Raw genomic sequence first — 21226 nt, forward strand, 5'->3', positions numbered from 1 at the left:
CTAAGATTAGGGTATTAGATTTTGCTCTAAGTAAAATGAGAAAAACCTTTGGAGTGCCTTTAGAGAAGTGATTCAAACTGAATTTTATTTTTAAAAGGCTACCCTGACTACTTTATGGAGAATAGATTGTAGAACAAAAGTGGAAAAAGGAAGAACAGATGAAAATCTGGGCAAAATATGATGACTTGGGTTATAATTTAGTAGAATTCACAAGAAAGGCCAAATTTAGTGTGTAGTTTAAAAGCTGATCTTATAAGATGTGCTGATGAACTGGAAGTGGATGGTCAGGTGAACAAAAAATAACATCTTTTCTTTCATGACATTTGAGGCGGTATTATTTACTGAAACAGGAAAAGAAAGGAAGAGTAGATTCGAAGAGCAGAGTTAATCAATAGTCCTAATTAATAGATGTCCCAGTAACAATATGGAGTAGGCAAATGGAGATATGTCTGAGGTTCAGGTACAGCTGAAGATAGGGTTTTAGAAGGCATCCATTCAGGGGAGCCTGGGTGGCTCACTTAGTTGAGGATCTGACTCTTGATTTTGGCTCAGGTCATAAACTTAGGGTTGTGAAACGGAACCTCACATAGGGCTGGCTCTGTGCTCAGCAGGGAGTCTGCTTGACGATTCTCTCCCTCTTCAGTTGCCCCCACCCTTCCCTCTAAACTAACTAAGTAACTAAATAAATAAATAAATATTTTTAAAAAAACGTTTATAAAAAAAGAAGGCATCCATTTAGAGTTGATGTATTTGTTAGGGTACAGTCTAAGCTGCTCTAAGAAAAATATCCAAAAGTATAGTGATTTAAATAAGATAGAAATATACTTCTCTTTCATATAAAAGTCTAGTGGCAAGACACTACTCATCTTATTCTTGAAATTAGTTGTATTTCTAACTAGACTACTTGGTTTGAGTTGCCAAGCTATTGTTATTCAAAAGAAGTAAAGTCTTTTTCTGAATTGACCCATAGACCATTTCTTTGTTTTCAAACCAAATCCACATTTTCATAGTCAATCCCATCATCTAATTTTGTATCCTATTGCCACAGTTCTCAGGTCTCCAGACTATGTGTCAGTGCAGTACTAGGCACTGTGCTAGATTCTGAATACACAACAATAAATAGAAGTAATTTGGTCCCTACTGTTAGAATAAAATCTACAGAATAGAAGCAACAAGTGGTTTACATATAAAGTGATGTAGGTCTACAGGGGAAGTACAGTGTCCATAAAAGGTACCTGGAAGGAAAATGCTCTTAACAAAATAGAGGTGCCTTTTCTACAAGCCATGCCATACTACTTCTGCCAGAAGTCAACTGATACAAGTTAAAAATGGCCAAATCCCACCTCACAGTAGGACCACTTCTGCAGTGCTATTTATGCTCCAAAGGTTTCTGTGGTTTACTTCAAAATTTCCAGCTGAGACCACATTCTTACTAAGCTTTTCACCCAGCTATATCCTGCTTGCCTTACTTCTAGAGAATACCTCCCTTTCTCTCAAATAAATCTTTTGAAAAAAGCTATTCTAGGGAACCTACCTAAGACAGATGCATTCCCTGACCAGCACACACACAGGCCCTCACTCTCAACCGTATCTTGCTTTACTTTTTTACATGGCACCTACAGCAGTATTGAATAATATATTTTTGCAATGTTTTGTTGTAGTTGTTCATTCACTTTTTCTTTCAATGGCATGTAGGGCTGGGACGTTTTTTGTTCACTACTATATTCCCAAGCCTACAAAATCATCTGGTTCATTATAGCTACTCAATAATATGCATTGCTAAATGAATAGATAAATGGAATAGAACGGTGAATTTATTTTATTATTTTTAAAAGGATATCCATTCTTGAAAGCATTGGGAAACAATAGCCTGAATTAATTTTTATCTGCATTAAAGAAGGATTCTGTTAGGGACTGTGTGTTCTATGCCCTTTCAAACTAGGTCAACACTGGAATACTGATCATTGATATAACATGTGCTTATCAACTGAGAGTTAGTTCATTAAGACACTCTTCCCAAGGCTTGCAGTCATTAAACTCAAAGGTTTTAATCTTGTTATATTCTAACAGTCATTCAAATTCCCCTCTGAATGTCTTAATTAGCCTTTGTTTCTTAAATAAGAATTTACTTTTTCATTAATCAGTATTTTGAACTAAGATCTTCAAAGCCCATATTAAAAATGACAATGTATATATTTTAACAATAAAAATCATTAAGGAAAATATATTGTAACTGTAGAATGGCTAATGTAAGCATCACTCATATTCAGTCAGAGACAGTCCCTAAAACAATTATAGAGTTTCTTGAAAATGGATTTTAAAATAAGGTAATAGCTGTTTTACTACACAGACCCTATTTGCCTATAAAGCTGGCAAAGGAGTTGAGCTTACATCTGAGCTCCTTCATTAAGGAAACACTGCAGCTGGATATGACACATCAAAAATATTCAAATATCAAACTGTGGAGATTCCGGATGACTTTCGGCCCCTTTAGTTCACAAGCTCTCTAATAGAACTCAGCCTTGATGAGTGTTTTCAGAAAATTGTCTACATTGTCAACTATGCTCCACAAAAGTGACTTGAATAATTTGACTTTTACAGATTTTAAAAGTCAGAAAGAATTTGAGGTTGCATGCCAATTCCACAGAAGTCTTTTCTTTAAGCAATAAATAAAGTTTGATTTAATTTTTTCATAAGGAGGTTTTGTGGTCATGAAAGCCTGCTGTCTACGCCATTAAAAATTAAGAAATCTTCTGGGGAGAATCTCAAACATATTCAAATAAAGACCTTGTAAATATGTTTCATTATAACTTGGGAGTGCATAATGAGTGTAGTTCTTTGCAACTAGCATTTAATACCAGTGCTTTTATGGCTTATGATGTAACATTTGTTTCTTTTTATTCAACAGAAAAGGTCAACATGACTAATAATTAGAACTATGACTCTGAGAGAAGACGAGTGCAATTAGACTATTTTTCAACAAATAATGAAGTGTCAGAAAAGGAAAGTGAACCCTTGGTGTCAGCAAAACTAGTTTATATAAGACAGGAAAAGTGATTCTTTCATGCAGATGCACACTTGGGTGATTTTCCAATAGTCTAACTCAAATAATAAATATACATAAAAAGCACTATCCAGATATTCAAACTAAAACAATACTTCTCATCCAGGGGTAATTTTATCTATAAGATGGTTATTTGGCAATTTCTGAAAACATTTTTGGTTGCTACAACGAAGAATGCCATTGACATCTACAGGGCAAAGCCCAGAGATGCTGCTAACCATCTTAAAATTCACAGGACAGCATCCCACAAAGGGAATTCTCCAAACCCAAATACCATGTTGATTTTGAGAATCTCTGAACTAATGTCATAAAATGTTCTGGTTCTGAAATTAATGAGCAAGTTTTAACGTGCCTACACTTATTAGAGTTCTATAGTGAGGTGGCTGTCTACTAACATTTGAAAGACATTGTGTAGCTGTTGTAGATTAAAACAAAAAGAATGAAAAAAAAAAGAAAAAGAATAAGAGGTGTTAGACTTGTTAGAATCCAGAACTCTGAGATAATACTGGGATTCCAGACACCTAAATGTCATGTCATTATCCTTTGGAGCTGTATCTATTTTTTAAGGCTGCCATAACAAAAGCACCAGCAGGGTGAATGGCTTAAACAACAGAAATTTATTTTTTCACAGGTCTGGAGGCTAAAACTCCAAGATCAAGATGTCTACAAGGTTGTTTCTTCTGAGATTTCTCTCTTTTGCTTGTAGATGGCTGTGTTCTCTCTATGTCTTCACATGATTTTCCCTCTGTGCCTGTGTCTGTGATCTAATCTCCTCTTCTTGTAAGGACACTAGTCACTGGATTAGAGTTCACATCAATGACCTTCTTTAAATTTAACTGCTTTCTTAAAGAACTTATCTCCAGGGTGCCTAGGTGTCAGAGTTGGTTAAGCACCAGACTCTTGATTTCACGATCTTGATTTCCTCAGGTCACAATCTGAGGGTTGTGAGATCAAGCCCTGCTTTGGGCTCTGTGTTCAGCCCAGAGTCTGCTTGAGACACACACACACACACTCTCTCTCTGTGTCCCTCCCCCACTCTCTCTCTCTCCCTCTCTCAAATAAATAAATAAATATTTAAAAATAAAATAAAAAAACATAAAAAGAAAATAAAGACTTTATCTCTCAGTAAAGTCACATTCTGAGGCACTGAAGGTTAAGACCAGAAGATGTAAATGTTAGTAGGACACAACTCAGCCATTAATAGGGCATTGGTCTGTCTTTGGTCCAGAAGTCCTTCAGAGAGACATAACTAGCAGTCAATGTGAAAGCACTGGAGAGCAGAAAAGCAAAGATAAAGGAAAAGTGAGCCTTATCTGATTCAATCGATAATTTTTTTAAAATGATTTTGAAGCTGCCCCAAATTTTTGCAGGAAATAGTTAGAGGAACTCATAAGAAACTCATGGAAACAAAACCATAACTTTGAATCATTTTCCTAAATCAAACAAGAACTAGAAGAGTGAGTTTCCGGCAAGAATTGTGTTGGCCATGTTAGCCAAAACACCACAAGCAGGGCCCAGCATAGAGAGAGACCTCAATATCTATCTGCCTACTGACTGTGTGATTGTATCAATGAAGAACAGTCCTTTAACATTCTATGTTTGAATGGCAGTGTGCTTCTAACCTGCCTCCTACCCAATCTCCAAGCCTTCTCTCTCACTACTTGTTGCCATGCATTTTATGATTCAGCAACAACAAATTATTGGTGGTTACGTGCTTAATTTACCCTGTTTTCCTTCTCCATACAATGCCCTATTCTCTCCTTCCCTTCCCACTTTACAAACTAGCTTCCTACTTCAAGACTGCACAAAAATTACCTAGAACATTTGTTTTTGACAGAAGATAATATTTTTAAACAGACTAATTTGAACTTCATAGGTGGTTCTAAAAATTTTATATATGTGTGTGTATGTGTACATGTACATAGGCATATCTATAAACCCATGTTCAAACTATATATTTGAATATGTACATGCATATTCATTTGTCTATTCACAAATATTTATTATTTCATTTGTGTCAGACCCCTTGTTAGCTATGTATATGCAATGTTCCTGCCTTCAAAGAATATATACTATTAGAATATATTATAGAATATGTGTAGTAAACAGTGACTAGCTCTGTTTACTGGAAAGACATATGGAGGCATAAAACCAGTGACTAAAACAACAAACAAAATAGTGACCTTTTTAAAAATAACATATAAACTTGTTTTCTTCAAATAATTCTATTTAAATCAATCTTATTTTTTTGGATTACAAAATCAAGCTAATTATTTTAAACTCACTAGCATTCAAAACAACTTCTCTTGGAAATTAGTGATTAATGAAAGCAAACATTTTATGTTTTTTAAGAATGATGCATAACATATATTTAACTTTAAAATAGTATGGATTCTTGACATTTATTCAGAGTGAGCAACTAAGATTCTCATTCTGAAACTAAAATGTGGCATAGGAAAAAGCAGAGACTATAAATTCGTCCAGACTCTCACCCCTCCCCCAGCCCCAGCTGAGAGTGTGACTCTAAACAAGGTAAGTAAACTATTTGAATCACAGACTATCTGTAAGGCTTAAGTGATTTGCATTTTCACTGAAGCTAAATTTCTATATTTTGATGAAAAAACAAATATTTGAAAATATGCTTTACCACGTTTTTAAACTTGTCCTCTATATAAGAAAAACATTTTAGATAAATAACCAAACCCATATTTTAGAGGTCAGTAGTGAGCCTATAACTTCAGGTTAATTACTTTTATAAGCTAACATACTATAAGATCTTTGGAAGTTTTGTCAATAAAAGAAATTAACAATTTATGAAGTAAATTATAAAAATGTATGATCATTTTTAAGATCATATATGCAAAGATCATAGTAACTTCTGAAAATATTATATGACCAATGAAACAGTTAAAGTTTCATAATGTTTTGTCTGTCAGATTGACATAACTGGATTAAAACATGGGAGAAATTTTCAGGCAATTTAATCTTCCTCTGTTTTTCTTTGTTTGACTGTATTTCAAGCTATGAACTATATATATGGGCTAGAAATAGTCGAAGAATAATAGCTGATGAGCTTTCCTCAGCAGGAATCTGACCAATACATTAAATAAACTGCATTTAAATAAAGCAAATCCATAAAAGTAACAGAATAACCAAAGGGAAGATTACAAAAGGTGGTAAAAACCAATGGCACTTGAATTATTAGGGAATAAGAATAAAAAATAAGAATAAAAAGGGAGCATGTGAAGGAAGTAATTGAAGAAAATAAGTGCACTTTAAAATTACCTTGCCCACAACTAACAGCAAACATTCTGGTTGTTATCTTTAAATATGCAGAAAATAAAAGTTGTATCTGCATAATAATTTATATTTTAATCATGAAATTAAAAATGAGTGTTATATTTTAGATCTTGACTATATCCAGAGAGGGGAAACAATATAATAAAAAAAAAATCATTGGCCCCAAAAGCAAAACCATCTGGTGAAGTCATGAATGACTGAGTTGAACAGCAGGGGAGCCTACTGTTAAACATTTTTGCAGTCAATTGAGAATTTTGTAGAGAATGTATTAAAGAGTAGTAGTGCAGTGACCTAAATAAACTGCTTAAGAAAAAAAGTCAAAATCAATTAACAGATATTGTATCCTACCAAAATTGAATACTTTTAAGAATTTGTATTTGCTTGTTGCTGTGATGGAGCTATCTCCTCCAAATTTTAAGAATTTTCTACTTGGTTGTATTCTTGATGAAACTCCAAGAGGATGGGAAACTTTCCTATGTCCTACTTTTGGTATCCAAGCGATATTTGTTACTAATGGTTCAATTCTGAAACACAGAAGGATAAAAGCAATTCCCAGTAATAGATAACAAACTTCGAAAAATTGAATACAATCAAACTTTGTTTATCGATTAGTTTTTTATGTTGCTACTGTTCTCAAGAATTCATTCTTCATGTCTCTTTCTTTTTTTAAGTAATAGAACCTCATTATTTTTAGCCTATGTGGAGTTGAGATACCTAGATACAGACTTGATTTCCCATCCTTCACAGCAGCTATGTGTGGCCATGAGATTATGTCTGGGTCAAAGAGCACAAAGAATATGTGCAATTTCAGAGTTATTGCTTTGAAGATAAAGTCATTTACTCTGGACTTGCTCTTTTTTCTTGTCTCCAATCCATGTAGAACAGAATAATATCCTAGATGATGATTGAACATCAACTTGGATATTATCCAATGAGAAAAGTTTTACTCATGAATGATTTTTTGTAGTAGACCTATGCCAGCCTTGACCTCTCTCCTCTGATAGAATGAGAAAATAACTTTCAATATTATTTAAAATAACTGTAGTTTTGGTTCATTTGTTATAAAGATTTATCTTTTACCTCATTTCATATTAAAATTTGGTAAGAGATGTGAGAGACTACAATAATAAATCTTCAAAATATTTGTTACTGGTTTAGCAATTAGGTGGATGGTGGTAAGGAAACAGATATCAAATCATGGGAAGCTAGTGACCTATTTTATTCCAAGGAAAACTAACAAGAAAAATGCAACCTGCTAAGGATTAAAATTTGTGTCCCCCTCAAAATTCAGATGTGGAAGCCCTAGTTCCCAATGTGATAGTATCTGGAGGTAGGGTCTTCGGGAGGCAATTAAGTCATGAGGATGGAGCCCTCACAAGTTGGAATAATGCTCTTTAAGGGAAGATATGAGAAAAATGATTATACTCACCCTGTGAAACAACAAGAAGACAGCCGCCTGTAAGCCAGAAAGAGAGCTCTCACCAGAACCTGACCATGCTGGCACCCCAATCACAGATGTCCAGCCTCCAGAACTATTAGAAATAAATAAATGTTTGTTGCTTAAGCCACCCAGTCTATGATATCTTACTACAGCTGCCCAAACTAAAATACAACCTACGAGAAATAGAAGGCAGATGAGGTATTTGCTGGGCCTAATGCTCTAAAAAAACGGATTAGAAAACAAAGAATATTAGAATGATATTGGCCCCCTGCCTTTTTTAGAAAAGTCCTGTAGGATAAAAAGAAGCTTATGTATGAATAGGCCAGTTTGCAAGTAGAGACTGTAGAAAATAATTTCCACCTGTGGCATTCCATCTACTTTGAGAAGTATATGGCTTCATGGGACTGGAAAAGTCACCTGCTTTTGCGTTCCACACAGCAGAAGCTATGACTGTCCTTCAGAGCCTTTCTTTAAATTCTCCCAATAACACCTTAGTGTCAAACAATGGAAGCAGCCCAGAAAACAAGTTCAGAGTAACTCCCTATTTGAAGCCTTTATTTTTTAGAGTACTTTAGCCAGTATAAGTTGAAAGTAAAAGGGAGGATTCAAGCACAGATGGCAAGCACAAATGTAAGAAAAGATCTCAGTGGCTTAAGGACTATGAATAAAAGTAATCTGAATATGGTAATTTTCACACGAATTTAATTGGAAGCAAGTAGACTGGAAGCCTATTAAGTTATTGAGGGAACTGTATTACCACTGCAGCCACAAGTCTGACCAGCAAGAGCTGTGGCTGTCTCATAAATAGGGTTCATGGAGGTCATACTCTCAGTGCTCACTTTAGTTGTGGCAGAGAGGAAAAGAGACAGAAAAATATTGAGCCAACCCACAGAGAAGAAATAGGGTATTTTAAAAAATGGATAGGAGAGTCCTCTCAGAAATCAGGACAAAAGTCAGCTGAGCAATATATTCCAATGCTAGAACAAGTATCTTAAAATTATTGCATACCATATTTCTGTCATTTCTATGGAGCTGTGACTACTCCCATTCTGATTTTATTAACAGGAGCTTATCCATAGTGGTTATTCTGTTCTAGCTCCATCATTGTATATTGGGTGTCAGGGACATATATAAATTTTGTATTCGTTCATGAGTTACCAGAACTTGATAAAGGGCAAGTTCAAACTTGACAGAAAGGAAAATGCAATACTTGTCTTAGCCTCAATTTTTATGTGGATAGGAAAACAAAGAAACTTGGCTCCCTGGGTGCCTGGGTGGCTCAGCTAGTTAAGCGTCTGCCTTTGGCTCAGGTCATGATCCCAGGATTCTGGGATAGAGCCCCACATTGGGCTCCCTACTCATCAGGGAGCCTGCTTCTCCCTCTCCCTCTGCCACTCCTGCCTCCTTGTGCTCTTGCTCTCTCTCAAATAAATTTAAAAATTCTTTTAAAAAGAAAGAAATAAATAAACTTGGCTTCCTAATTTTGGGAGAGAAAGAGTATGGTCTCAATGTAGGAAGAAGGTACTCATGGGAGATGGCCAGAGGGGAAATTACATCAGACTGTTCACCAAATCTTTTACCTAGATTTTTATCTTAATAATAAAATCTTTGGGGATTTAACTGGCCACCTGCTCACCCAGTTTTCCTTACAGCTAAGCATAGCATTTTGTTTAAGTTTGGCCAATAGGATGAAAGAGAAAGGTATGTAACTTCTGGGTGGTCTCCCTAAAAACAAAGACATTTTCTTTGAACTTCTTAATTATTTCAGTTAGACTGTGAACAAAGGATGATCCACCTTTGACAAGGTAGACAAGACCAACACCCTCAGGGATGATGGAGCAATAGGAGGAGTGCTACATCCCTAATGACCTAGAAAAGCAAAGCCACCCAAACAGCTTGGTGTACTAACTTCTGGACTTTTATATACGAGACAGAAATAAAACCTAGAATTCAAGCTCCTGTATTTTAGAGTCTTTTGCGGCTGCTTGGTCTAAATCCTCAAACAATATATAATTTAAGCTAGTAAATCCACTAATGTAAAGCACAGTTAGGATTGTGAAATTAAATCAAATCTATAATTATAAGTCTATGAAAGAGGGATCCCTGGGTGGCGCAGCGGTTTGGCGCCTGCCTTTGGCCCAGGGCGCGATCCTGGAGACCCGGGATCGAATCCCACATCGGGCTCCTGGTGCATGGAGCCTGCTTCTCCCTCTGCTTGTGTCTCTGCCTCTCTCTCTCTCTCTCTCTCTCTGTGTGACTATCATAAATAAATAAAGAAAAAAATAAAAAAATAAAAAAAAAAAAAAATAAGTCTATGAAAGAAAATAATAAACTTTTACAGAATGAGCACAGTAAAAGATTATTTCTAGTGGAAGCAAGTAAAGTACCAAACAGTTTCTGGGAGACCTGGCGTGATAGATGCCTTCAACACAGACATTAGACTCAGGCACTTTTTATTTAATTTCAAAGGTACACCATATTATTGAGACAGATGTACTGTCTCAATAAACGATCATATTTTATAATTATAAGACTCTTTAAATCATCTGTCAGACAACTACAGATGCCAAATAAGTCAAAACCTTCAATGTTCAAACCACTATTCAAAAATAATTTATACACCTGGGAAATCAAAGTTAATGATTTCGAAACTATTTCTGAATGTGCCATTATATGCCCAAGATGGTACAAAGTCTTGAGACATAGAAAATATAAGATACTCCACCTACAATCAAGGATGTTTCACCCTTGTTGAAAATACAAAATTAATAAACTTTAAACAATTAAAGAAACATCTGCTATTAAACATGAATGCTTCTGGTTATAATTTGATTAAAATTATTAGTGTTAATGTGTGATTTTCTGATGAGTTAAAAATAAATGACTAAGACATAGTTCTCATGAAAGAAATTATAATGTAGGTTAGGGATGGGGCATTAGTGGTAGAATAGGGAAAAGAGAGATGCAAACATAGTCTCACACACAACTACACAAATAAATAATACATGACAGGTGTCAAAAAAAGAATAAACAAAATGCTCTATCAGTCCATAATTGGATTGGGAAATTATAGACACCAAGATTGGTTATTAGAGAATGGAAATAGAAATATAAAAAAATTTTTTAAAGATTTTATTGACTTGAGAGAGTGCGTGAATGCACAAGCAGGAGGAGAGTCAGAGGGAGAGGGAGAAACTGATTCCCCACTGAGCAGGGAGCCCAACACAGAGCTCAATTCCAGGACCCCAAGATCATGACCTAAGCCAAAGTCAGACATTTAACCAACTGAGTCACTCAGGCATCCCAGAAATATAAAACATCTACTCATTCATCTATTCAACACATTTTTTAAAACGCTTTTTTATGTACATTTATGTTCTAGGTATTAGGCTCCTGTTCATGGCCATAGAATGTTCACTGACCAACAGTTTAGTTCTACAATGCAGCTGCTCTGGCCAGGCACAGAGAAGGCTGAGGTAAGTGGGAAAGTATAGCCCTGCGATCAATGAACTCATAGCCAAGAGAGAAATAGATGAAGACAGGAGAGAGAGCATTTTTAGCTGCTGGTAAAAATGAGGTAAAAATGATGATCAGAGTCAAAAAAAAAAAAAAAAGGATTGAGTTGGGGCAGGAAGGAAGCAGTATAACCACATTCCGACAAATTAGGTGAAAAACAGAAATAAAATAGCATTCAACACATAATTACTCCACATCAAAACACTGGGAATAATATGCTATAAACAACATTAGAGACTCATAATCTAATATCAGTAGAGGAGGGGGAGGAATTAAATGGCAGAGGAGTAAGAGGACCCTAAGCTTGTCTCTGCCCTTGAACACAGCTAGATATTTATCAAATTATTTTGAACACCCAAGCAATCAGATGTCTGAGAGAACAAAAACTACAAGTCCACAAGTAAAAAAGCAACAACCTTTTGGAAGAGAGGAGGTGCAGAAGTTCACTTGGAAGAGACAGAGCTATGGCTACAGTAGCAGGGAGGGAGCCTACACATGGAGGCTACTGCAAAGTATTACAAGTATGGAGCACAAAATCTGGACTTCAGTGTGGAACTATGGAGAACATGCCAAGATTAAAGGTGCGTGTGTGGTGAAGAGGGGGAGAATCTGAGGAGTGACTAGGTGGTCTGAGGATCCCCTGGGTCACAGGAAGACCAGGTGGCGCCAATGTGCTGCACTGTTCTCAGGCATAGGGGATGGGAAGCTGGCAGGGAGCAGTAGGTCCTGGTCCTGGCTATCCACTATGAACTGTGAACCAAATCAATACCACAATGAGATACCACCCCACACTGTCAGAATGGCTAAAATTAACAAGTCAGGAAACAGCAGATGTTGGTGAGGATGCAGAGAAAAGGGAACCCTCATACACTGTTGGTGGGAATGCAAGGTGGTGCAGCCCCTCTGGAAAACAGTATGGAGGTTCCTGAAGAAGTTAAACATAGAGCTGCCCTACGATCTAGCATTGCACTACTGGGTATTTACCCCAAAGATACAAATGTAGTGATTTAAAGAGGCACCTGTACCCCAATGTTTATAGCAGCAATGCCATGATAGCCAAATTATGGAAAGAGTCCAGATGTCCACTGACAGAAAAATGGATTAAAAAAATGTGGTATATACATATACATAAATAATGGAATGCTACTCAGTCATAAAAAAAAATTAAATCTTGCCACTTGCAATGACATGGATAGAACTAGAGGATATTATGCTAAGCAAAATAACTCAATCAGAGAGATAATTATCATATGATCTCACTCATATCTGGAATTTAAGAAACAAAACAGAGGATCATAGGGGAAGAGAGGAAAAAATAAAATAAGGTGAAATCAGAGAGGGACACAAACTGTAAGAGACTCTTAATCAAAGGAAACAAACTAAGGGTCACCTGAGGGGAAGGGAATGGGAGTGGGGTAACTGGGTGATGGACATTAAGGAGCGCACATGATGTAATGAACACTGAGTATTACATAAGATTAATGAATCAGTGACCTTTACCTCTGAAATGAATAATGCATTATATGTTAATTGAATTTACATAAAATTAGAATTTTTTTTAAAAAAAGATTACCAACATAACCCTTGAATCAAAACAAAACAAAACTGACCACCAGGTGGTCATGTGGCCACTTTCCTGGGAAAGGCCTGCAAGTGTGAGGAGACTCCCCCTGAAGGAACAGTGCTGGTCTGTACCACCAGGGTCCCTGAAATTCCAAGGTTTGAAATTTGGTCATGTGCCTGAGATAAAAAGGCTCAGACAGGGCAGGGTGAGTGCAGGGTTCAGATGGAAGCCAAGGAAACAAATAGGGTGACTGACTGCTTCTGTGAGGGCTCACTAAAGAGTAAGGGTACAAACTTACTACAGCTCTGAGACTGAAGACCAAGCCAGAGCCATTTTCATCCTGCCCATCAGTGCTGAAAGCTTTCAGGGAGGAGAATAATGCCACCTAATAGAGGGCTGAGCCGTGTACACCAAGCCTTGCCCCCTGTGTCCTGGGGAAGCATTTTCAGGGAAACAAGTCCTCCTGAGAATCAATAGAGCGGGCGCCTCCCCTAGAAGACCTGCACAACTAGCTAGTACCAGTTATTATAGAGTGATTATAGAGTGCTGCAAAGCTTCAGCTCTAGAGAAAATGGCATGGAGCTTCCTTTTCACTTTTATTCTTTATTTCTTTTATTTTTATTATTTTTCATTTATTTTCTTTTATTTTCCAATTCCTCTTTTTCATTTTTGATCTTTTTTAAAAAATTTCTAACTATATTTTTTCATATATTTTTGGCCTACTTTTATTTTCTTATTTATTTGTTTATTTTTTAATTTTAGGATTTAGATTCTTTTAACAAGCAGACCAAAACACACTCAGTATCTATTGGGGTTTTTTGTTGTTGTTGTTCTTGGGGTTTTTTGTTTTGTTTTGTTTTGTTTTCTTGCTTTGTTTTCCTTTCCCTCTCTCTCTCTCTTTCTCTCTCTCTTTTTTTTTTTTTGTTTTTTTTGTTTTTTGATGTTTTTATTTTGGCTTGGTTTGGGCTTTTGTTTTGTTCTGTTTCTGTTATCCTTTTTTCTCTTTCTTCTTTGAGATGGAGGAAAGATGAGATGATGAGATGAGATGAGATTGAGATGAGATGACATGAGATGAGATGAGATGAGATGAGATGAGATGAGATGAGATGAGATGAGATGAAGGAATTCATGCCAAAAGAAAGAACACAGGTAGAACTCACAGCTAGGGATTTAATCAACATAGATATAAGCAAGATGTCTGAACTAGAATTTTAAAAAATGATTTTAAGGATACTATCTGGGCTTGAAAAAAAGCATTAGAGACTAGAGAATCCCTTACTATAAAATCCCTCACTATACAAGAGCTGAAATCTAGTCAGGCCAAAATTAAAAATGCCATAACGCAGATGTAAATATTCTCCCTCTGATCTAACATCAGTTTAATTACATTTTAGCTTTTTGAATAACAACTCTATAAGTAGAGAAGCGCTTCTAACAGAATATCTACACATGTACATGAGTATAAGTGCTAAGTAAATATATGCATATAGGGAAAACTATATATACCCACATATACATGTATGTATTTATAAACATAGATGCACTATCACACTCATATGACAAGGTAGAGAGAAGATATTTATATATAACATATCTTTCAGAGCTAAATTATTGGTATCAAAATTATCTAGAAATAGCATTACAGCTTTGAGTAGAAGCACCCTTTCAAAATTAAGTCATTATTCAAAAACTCATATCGTAATTTCAGCAACTGTTAGAAACATATTTAGCTAGCCAGTTGTGTTAATTTGGAGCTTAAAATGATCAATGTAAATGTCTTAAACTGTATGGTGCTTTGCAAATTAAGTTATTTATGGAGAGTCAGCAGTGCCATTTACAAAGATTGTTCCATAAGGTGGTACAGTTTGGAGGCCATAAAAATAGAGGCCATAAAAATGAGGATGGACAAAACAGAGGGGTTAATCAGTGATGTAGAAGATAAAATTATGAAAAATAATGAAGCAAAAAAAAAAAAGAGGGAAAGAAAGGTAATGGACCCAAAGGTAGACTTAGAGAATTCAGGTGACTTAGCAAAACATAGTAACATTCATATCATAGGAGTCCCAGAGAGAGAAAGTCCAGAGAGATAAAGAGGCACGTTTATTCAGACAAATTATAGCTGAAAATTTCCCTAATCGAGGGAAGGACACACATCAAAATCTAAAAAGCACAAAGAACTCCCATTAAATTCAACAAAAACTAGCCATCACCAAGGCATATTATAATCAAATTCACAAAATACACAGACAAGGAAAGAAACCTGGAAGTACTAAGGGAAGAAACATCCTTAACCTATATGGGAAGACAGATCAGGTTTGCAGCAGATTTAGCCACAGACACGTGGCATGCCAGAAATGAGTGGAAGGAAATATTCAATGTGTTGAATGGGAAAAATGCACAGCCACAAATTCTTTACCCAGTAAGGCTGTCATTCAGAATAAAAGGAGAGATAAAGAGTTTTCCAGACAAACAAAAACTGAAAGAGTTCATGACTAGCCCTGCGAGGAATTTCAAGTGGAGAAAATAAGACCAAAAGCAGCAAAGACAAGAAAGCAACAGAAGAACATCACCAGAAACACCAACTCTACAGGTAATACAATGGGCACTAAATTCATCTCTCTCAATAACTGCTCTAAATATAAATGGACTAAGTGTGCCAATCAAAAGACATAGAGTTTTTAATAGATTAGATTTAAAAACAAACAAACAAACAAGATCCATCTATATGCTGCTTACAAACGACTCATTTTAAACCTAAAAACACTGCAGATTGAAAGTGAAGGGATGGAAAACCATTTATCATGCTAATGGACATCAAAAGAAAGCCAAAGTAGCCATACTTATATCAGACAACTAGATTTTAAAATAAAGATCATTAAAAGAGATGCAAGAGGACATTATATAATAATTAAGTAATCTATCCATCAAAAAGAACTAACAACTGTAAATATTTATGCCTTCAACTTGGGAGCACCCAAATATATAAATCAATTAATAACGAGCATAAAGAAACTCATTGATGATAATACAATAATAGTAGGAGAATTTAATACCCCACTTATGGCAACGGACAGATCATTTAAACAGAAAATCAACAAGGAAATGTCTTCGAATGACACACTGGACCAGATGAATTTAACTGATATATTTAGAATATTTCATCCTAAAGTAGCATGATATACATTCTTCTTGAGGGCACAGGGAACACTATCCAGAAGAGATCACATATTGAGTCACAAATCAGCTCTCACAAGTACAAAAAGATCAAGATCGTACCATGCATGGTTTCAGATCACAACACTTTGAAACTGGAAGTCAACCAGAAGAAAAAAATTGGAAAGACCTCAAATACGTGGATGTTAAAGAACATCCTACTAAAGAATGAATGGAAGGAAATTAAAGAAGAATTTAAAAAATACATGGAAGCAAATGAAAATGAAAACACAAGAGCCCAAAACCATTGGGATGCAGCAAAAGTATTTCTAAGAGGCAAGTGTGCTGCAATACAGGCCTACCTCAAGAAGCATGAAAAGCTTCAAATACACAACCTAACCTTACATCTAAAGGAGCTTTTAGAAGAGGAACAGCAAGTAAAACCTAAAGCCAGGATAAGGGAAATAATAAAGATTAGAGGGAGAAATAAATGATATAGAAACAAACATACAAACAAAAAAGTAGAACAGGTAATCGAACTAAGAACTGTTTCCTTGAAAGAATCAACAAAATTGATAAACCTCTAGCCAGATTTATCAAAAAGAAAAAGGAAAAGACTCAAATAGATAAAATTACAAATGATAGAGGAGAGATCACAAAAGAATACTATGAAAAATTATATGTCAACAAACTGGGCAAACTGGAAGAAATGGGCAAATTCCTAGAAACTTACAAACTACCAAAACTGAAATGGGGAAAAAATAGAAAACTTGAATACCCATAACCAGCAAAAAAAAAAAAAAATTCAATCAGTAATCAAAAATCTCCCAACAAACGAAAGTCCTGGACCAGATGGCTTCCCAGGGGATTTCTACCAGACATTTAAAGAACAGTTAATACCTACTCTCAAACTGTTCCAAAAAATAGAAATGGAGGGAAAACTTCCAAACTCATTCTATGAAGCCAGCATTATTTTATTCCAAAACCAGACAAAGACCCCACTGAAAAGGAGAATTACAAATTCTCACATAATTTTGGATGCAAAACTCACAGAAAAATATAGATGCAAAAGTTCTCAATAAAATATTAGTAAATCAAATTCAACTGCACCTTAAAAAATTATTCACACAATCAAGTGGGATTTATTCCTGGGCTGCAGGGTGGTTCAATATTCACAAATCAATCAACATAATATACTATATTAATTTTAAAAAGGATAAGACCATATGACACTCTCAATAGATGCAAAACAAGCCTTTGACAAAATACAGCATCCTTTCCTGATAAAACCTCAACAAAGTAGGGATGGAGGAAACATATCTCAATATCATAAAGGCCATATACAAAAAACCCACACCTAATATCATCCTTAATGGGGAAAAACTGAGAGCCTTTCCCCTATGGTCAAGAACAAGATAAAGATGTCCACTCTCACCATTACTATCTAATATAGTACTAGAAATCTTGGCCTCAGCTATCAAACAACAAAAGAAATACAAGGCATTCCAATTGGCAAGAAGTCAAACTTTCACTATTTACAGATGACATGATACTCTATGTAGAAACCAAAGGCTCCACCAAAAAATTGCTACAATTCATACATGAATTCAATATACTTATAGAATATAAAATCAATGTGCAGAAATCTGTTGCACTTCTATGCACCAATTAACAGCAGAAAAAGAAATCAAGGAATCCTATTTTCAATCGCACCAAAAACCATAAGATACCTAGGAATAAATACAACCAAAAGAGTAAAAGATCTATACTCTGAAAACTATAGAACACTTATAAAATAAATTGAAGAGGACACAAATAAATGGGAAAGAATTCATTTCTCATAGATTAAAAGAACGAAAACTGTTAAAATGTCTATACTATCCAAAGCAATCTACACATTTAATGCAATCCCCATCAAAATACCATCAGCATTTTTCATAAAACAAACAATCCTAAAATTTGTATGGAACCACAAAAGATCCTGAATAGCAAAGTCAATTCTGAAAAAGAAAAACAAAATCAGAGGCATCTCAATTCTGAAATTCAAGCTATATTACAAAGCTATAGTCATCAAGGCGGTATGATACTGGCACAAAAATAGACACACAGATCAGTGGAACAGAATACAGAACCCAGAAATGGACCCTCAACTATATGGTCAACTAATATTCAACAAAGCAGGGAAGGACATCAAATGGAAAAAGGTCTCTTTAACAAATGGTGTTGGGAAATTTGGACAGCAACATGCAGAAGAATGAAACTGGATCACTTTCTTACACCACACAGAAAAACACATTCAAAATGAATGATAGACCTTAATGTGAGACAGGAAATCTTCAAAATCCTAGAGGAGAACACAGGCAGCAACCTCTCCGACCTTGGCCATAGCCATTTCTTACTAGACACATCACCACAGTCAAGGGAACCAAAAGCAGAAATAAACTACTGGGACTTCATCAAGATAAAAAGCCTCTGCACAGCAAAGGACACAATAAACAAAACTAAAACTCAGCCAATGGAATGGGAGAGGATATTTGCAAATGACATATATGATAAAAGGTTACTATCCAAAATCCACAAAGAACTTATCAAACTCAATACCTGAAAAATAATCCAGTTAAGAAATGGGCAGAATATCTGAATAGATACTTTTCCAGAAAAGACATCCAGATGGTTAACAGACATGAAAAGATGCTCCATGTCACTCTTCATCAGGAAAATATATATTAAAGCCATAATGAGATACCATCTCACACCTGTCAGGATGACTAAAATCAACAATACAAGAAACACTAGGTGTTGGAGAGAATCCAGAGAAAGGGGAACCCTCTTGCAGTGTTGGGGGTAATACAAGCTGGTGCAGACACTCTGGAGAACAGTATAGAGGTTCCTCAAAATGTTAAAAATAGAACTACCCTATGATCCAGCCATCACACTACTAGTTATTCACCCAAAGGATTAAAAAGTACAGATTCAAAGGGATAGATGCACCCGGATGTTTATAACCAGCATTATCAAGAATAGCCAAACTATGGAAAGAGCCCAAATGTCCATCAACTGATGAATGGATAAAGAAGATGTGGTGTGTATATACAATGGAATGTTACTCAGCCATCAAAAAGAATAAAATCTTGCCATTTGCAACAACATGGATGGAGCTAAAGTGTGATGTGCTAAGTGAAATGAGTCAGAGAAAGACAAATAGCCTTTGATCTCATTCATAGGTGGAATTTAAGAGAACAGATCCACATATGGGAAGGGGGGTGAGGGAGGAAAAAAAAGGAGAAAGGGAAACAAGCCATAAGAGGATCTTAACTATGGAGAACAAACTGAGGGGTAATGGAGGGAGGTAGATGAGGGATGGACTACATAGGTGATGGGTGTTAAGGAGGGCAGTTGTTATGATTAGCGCTGGATGTTGTACATAAGTGATGAATCACTGAATTCTATTCCAGAAACCAATATTGCACTGTGTGTTAACTATCTAAACTTTAAAAAAATATAAAAAGTATAACTAGAAACAAATTGTTATAAAATACTAAGATAAGTAGTATAATCAAAGGCATATGTATAGAAGCAGATGGATAGGGTTTAACAAATTGTTTACTAAGAACATATTATTTTTGACAGAATGAATGAATGATTCATATTTATATCCCATTCAATTTGCTCTAGTTTGTACCAAAATAGGTATCTTCTTTGGAACTTGCAAGCTCACTTCTGTATCTTATGCACAGCAAATTAGCAATCACATTTTATTTTTCTTGAGCATTTACTTCTGGTCCCACACTCAACCTCCATAGGCCAATCAAGTTATTTGATTTCTTTAAAAATGCTGATAATTGCACTTAGGAGAATCCATTGACTTAAAAAAAATTTCCATCTGATTATACTGTGAATGATCTAATTTTGTTTATTCGTGTTTAACAGGGCCTATGGATTATAGTCAAGAGGTAGAGATTTCTTTACATACACAACTTGAACACCCTGCTGGCACTGTAACCAAAGTAAAACAGACAAATAAGAGGGTCACCACTTTCCTCCTGGCCTTTGATCCTTGTCTATTTCCTCACCTTGTGAATCTTGACTAACTGACCAAACATAAGCCTTGCAGAAACAATTCACAGAAAGCACTATTCTGACAATTATCACAATGAAGAACTACACCAACAATTCTGAGAAATTGGTGTGAAAATAAGTACAACTGTCAGATACAAGTTTTGAAGCATTTAGATACAAAAACTGTTAACCTAAGGCAAACCATAAAGACATATGTCTCTCTCTTCTCCTCTCCTAATAGTTTCAACCCAAGAAGTTACCTGGTCTTTAGACGCTCCCAATGTACATCAGCTAAAAGAAACCTGTATCCTTTCTTTGCATCACTTATATTATTTGGATAGCACAGAAATCTATTGATAAAGTTCACCCACAAAAACACATTTAACATGTAATCAGTGGCTAACAGAGAAAGATAGACAATCTCCTTTTCCCTGTTTCTGTAACAGCAGATGGTTGAAATGGATGTTGAAATATCTGTAGTTGAGGAAGGTTGTACCAATTAAAGCAAACTTCTTAATGTCTGAATTACAATATCCTGTATGGTCTCCTTTCCTGATGCTAGTATAATGCCTGAGGTCCATCCTCATCCCAGACACAAGAGATTCATGGCAAATCCCAGCTGCAGCTGAATTATTTTGTGTATTCTCATTACCCTAGCACCATAGCCAAGGTCTTCTTCAGAACTTTATTTTCATTATTTTTCTATTCTATTGAAATATTTCTTTTTTAAAAAAGATTTTATTAATTAATTAATTTATTTATTTATTTATTTATTTATGAGACAGAGAGAGAGCATGAGTGGGGGGAGGTACAGTGAGAAAAGAACAAGCCCTGCTGAGCAGGGAGCCTGATGTGGGGCTTGATCCCAGAACTCTGGGATCAGGACCTGAGCTGAAGGCAGACGCTTGACCAACCACGCCACCCGCATGTCGGAAACTTATTTCTACTTTTCCTATGAAACTTTCTCATTTATGTCCAGAGGATAAATCTCTCATTTCTCTTGAATCTCTAGTTTCACTCCTCATCACATGTGTATTTATATCATTATCACACTGCATATTTAATGAACAACTATTTCCAAACATTTAGCACATGCATTACAGAAGATAAGACAGTGTGAGATTCAGAG

General features: G+C 35.6%; 1 long non-coding RNA gene across 1 annotated transcript; it reads left to right on the top strand.

The window, feature by feature from the left end:
• The first annotated feature begins 3598 nt into the window (after positions 1 to 3598).
• Positions 3599 to 20577, top strand: LOC118350705 (uncharacterized). Its single transcript, XR_004804988.2, has 3 exons — positions 3599 to 3734; positions 11188 to 11281; positions 20339 to 20577. It is a non-coding gene; the product is annotated as an uncharacterized LOC118350705 (long non-coding RNA).
• Positions 20578 to 21226: the final 649 nt, after the last annotated feature.

The sequence above is a fragment of the Canis lupus genome, chromosome 15, assembly GCF_003254725.2.
Source record: "Canis lupus dingo isolate Sandy chromosome 15, ASM325472v2, whole genome shotgun sequence".
NCBI lineage: Eukaryota > Metazoa > Chordata > Mammalia > Carnivora > Canidae > Canis > Canis lupus.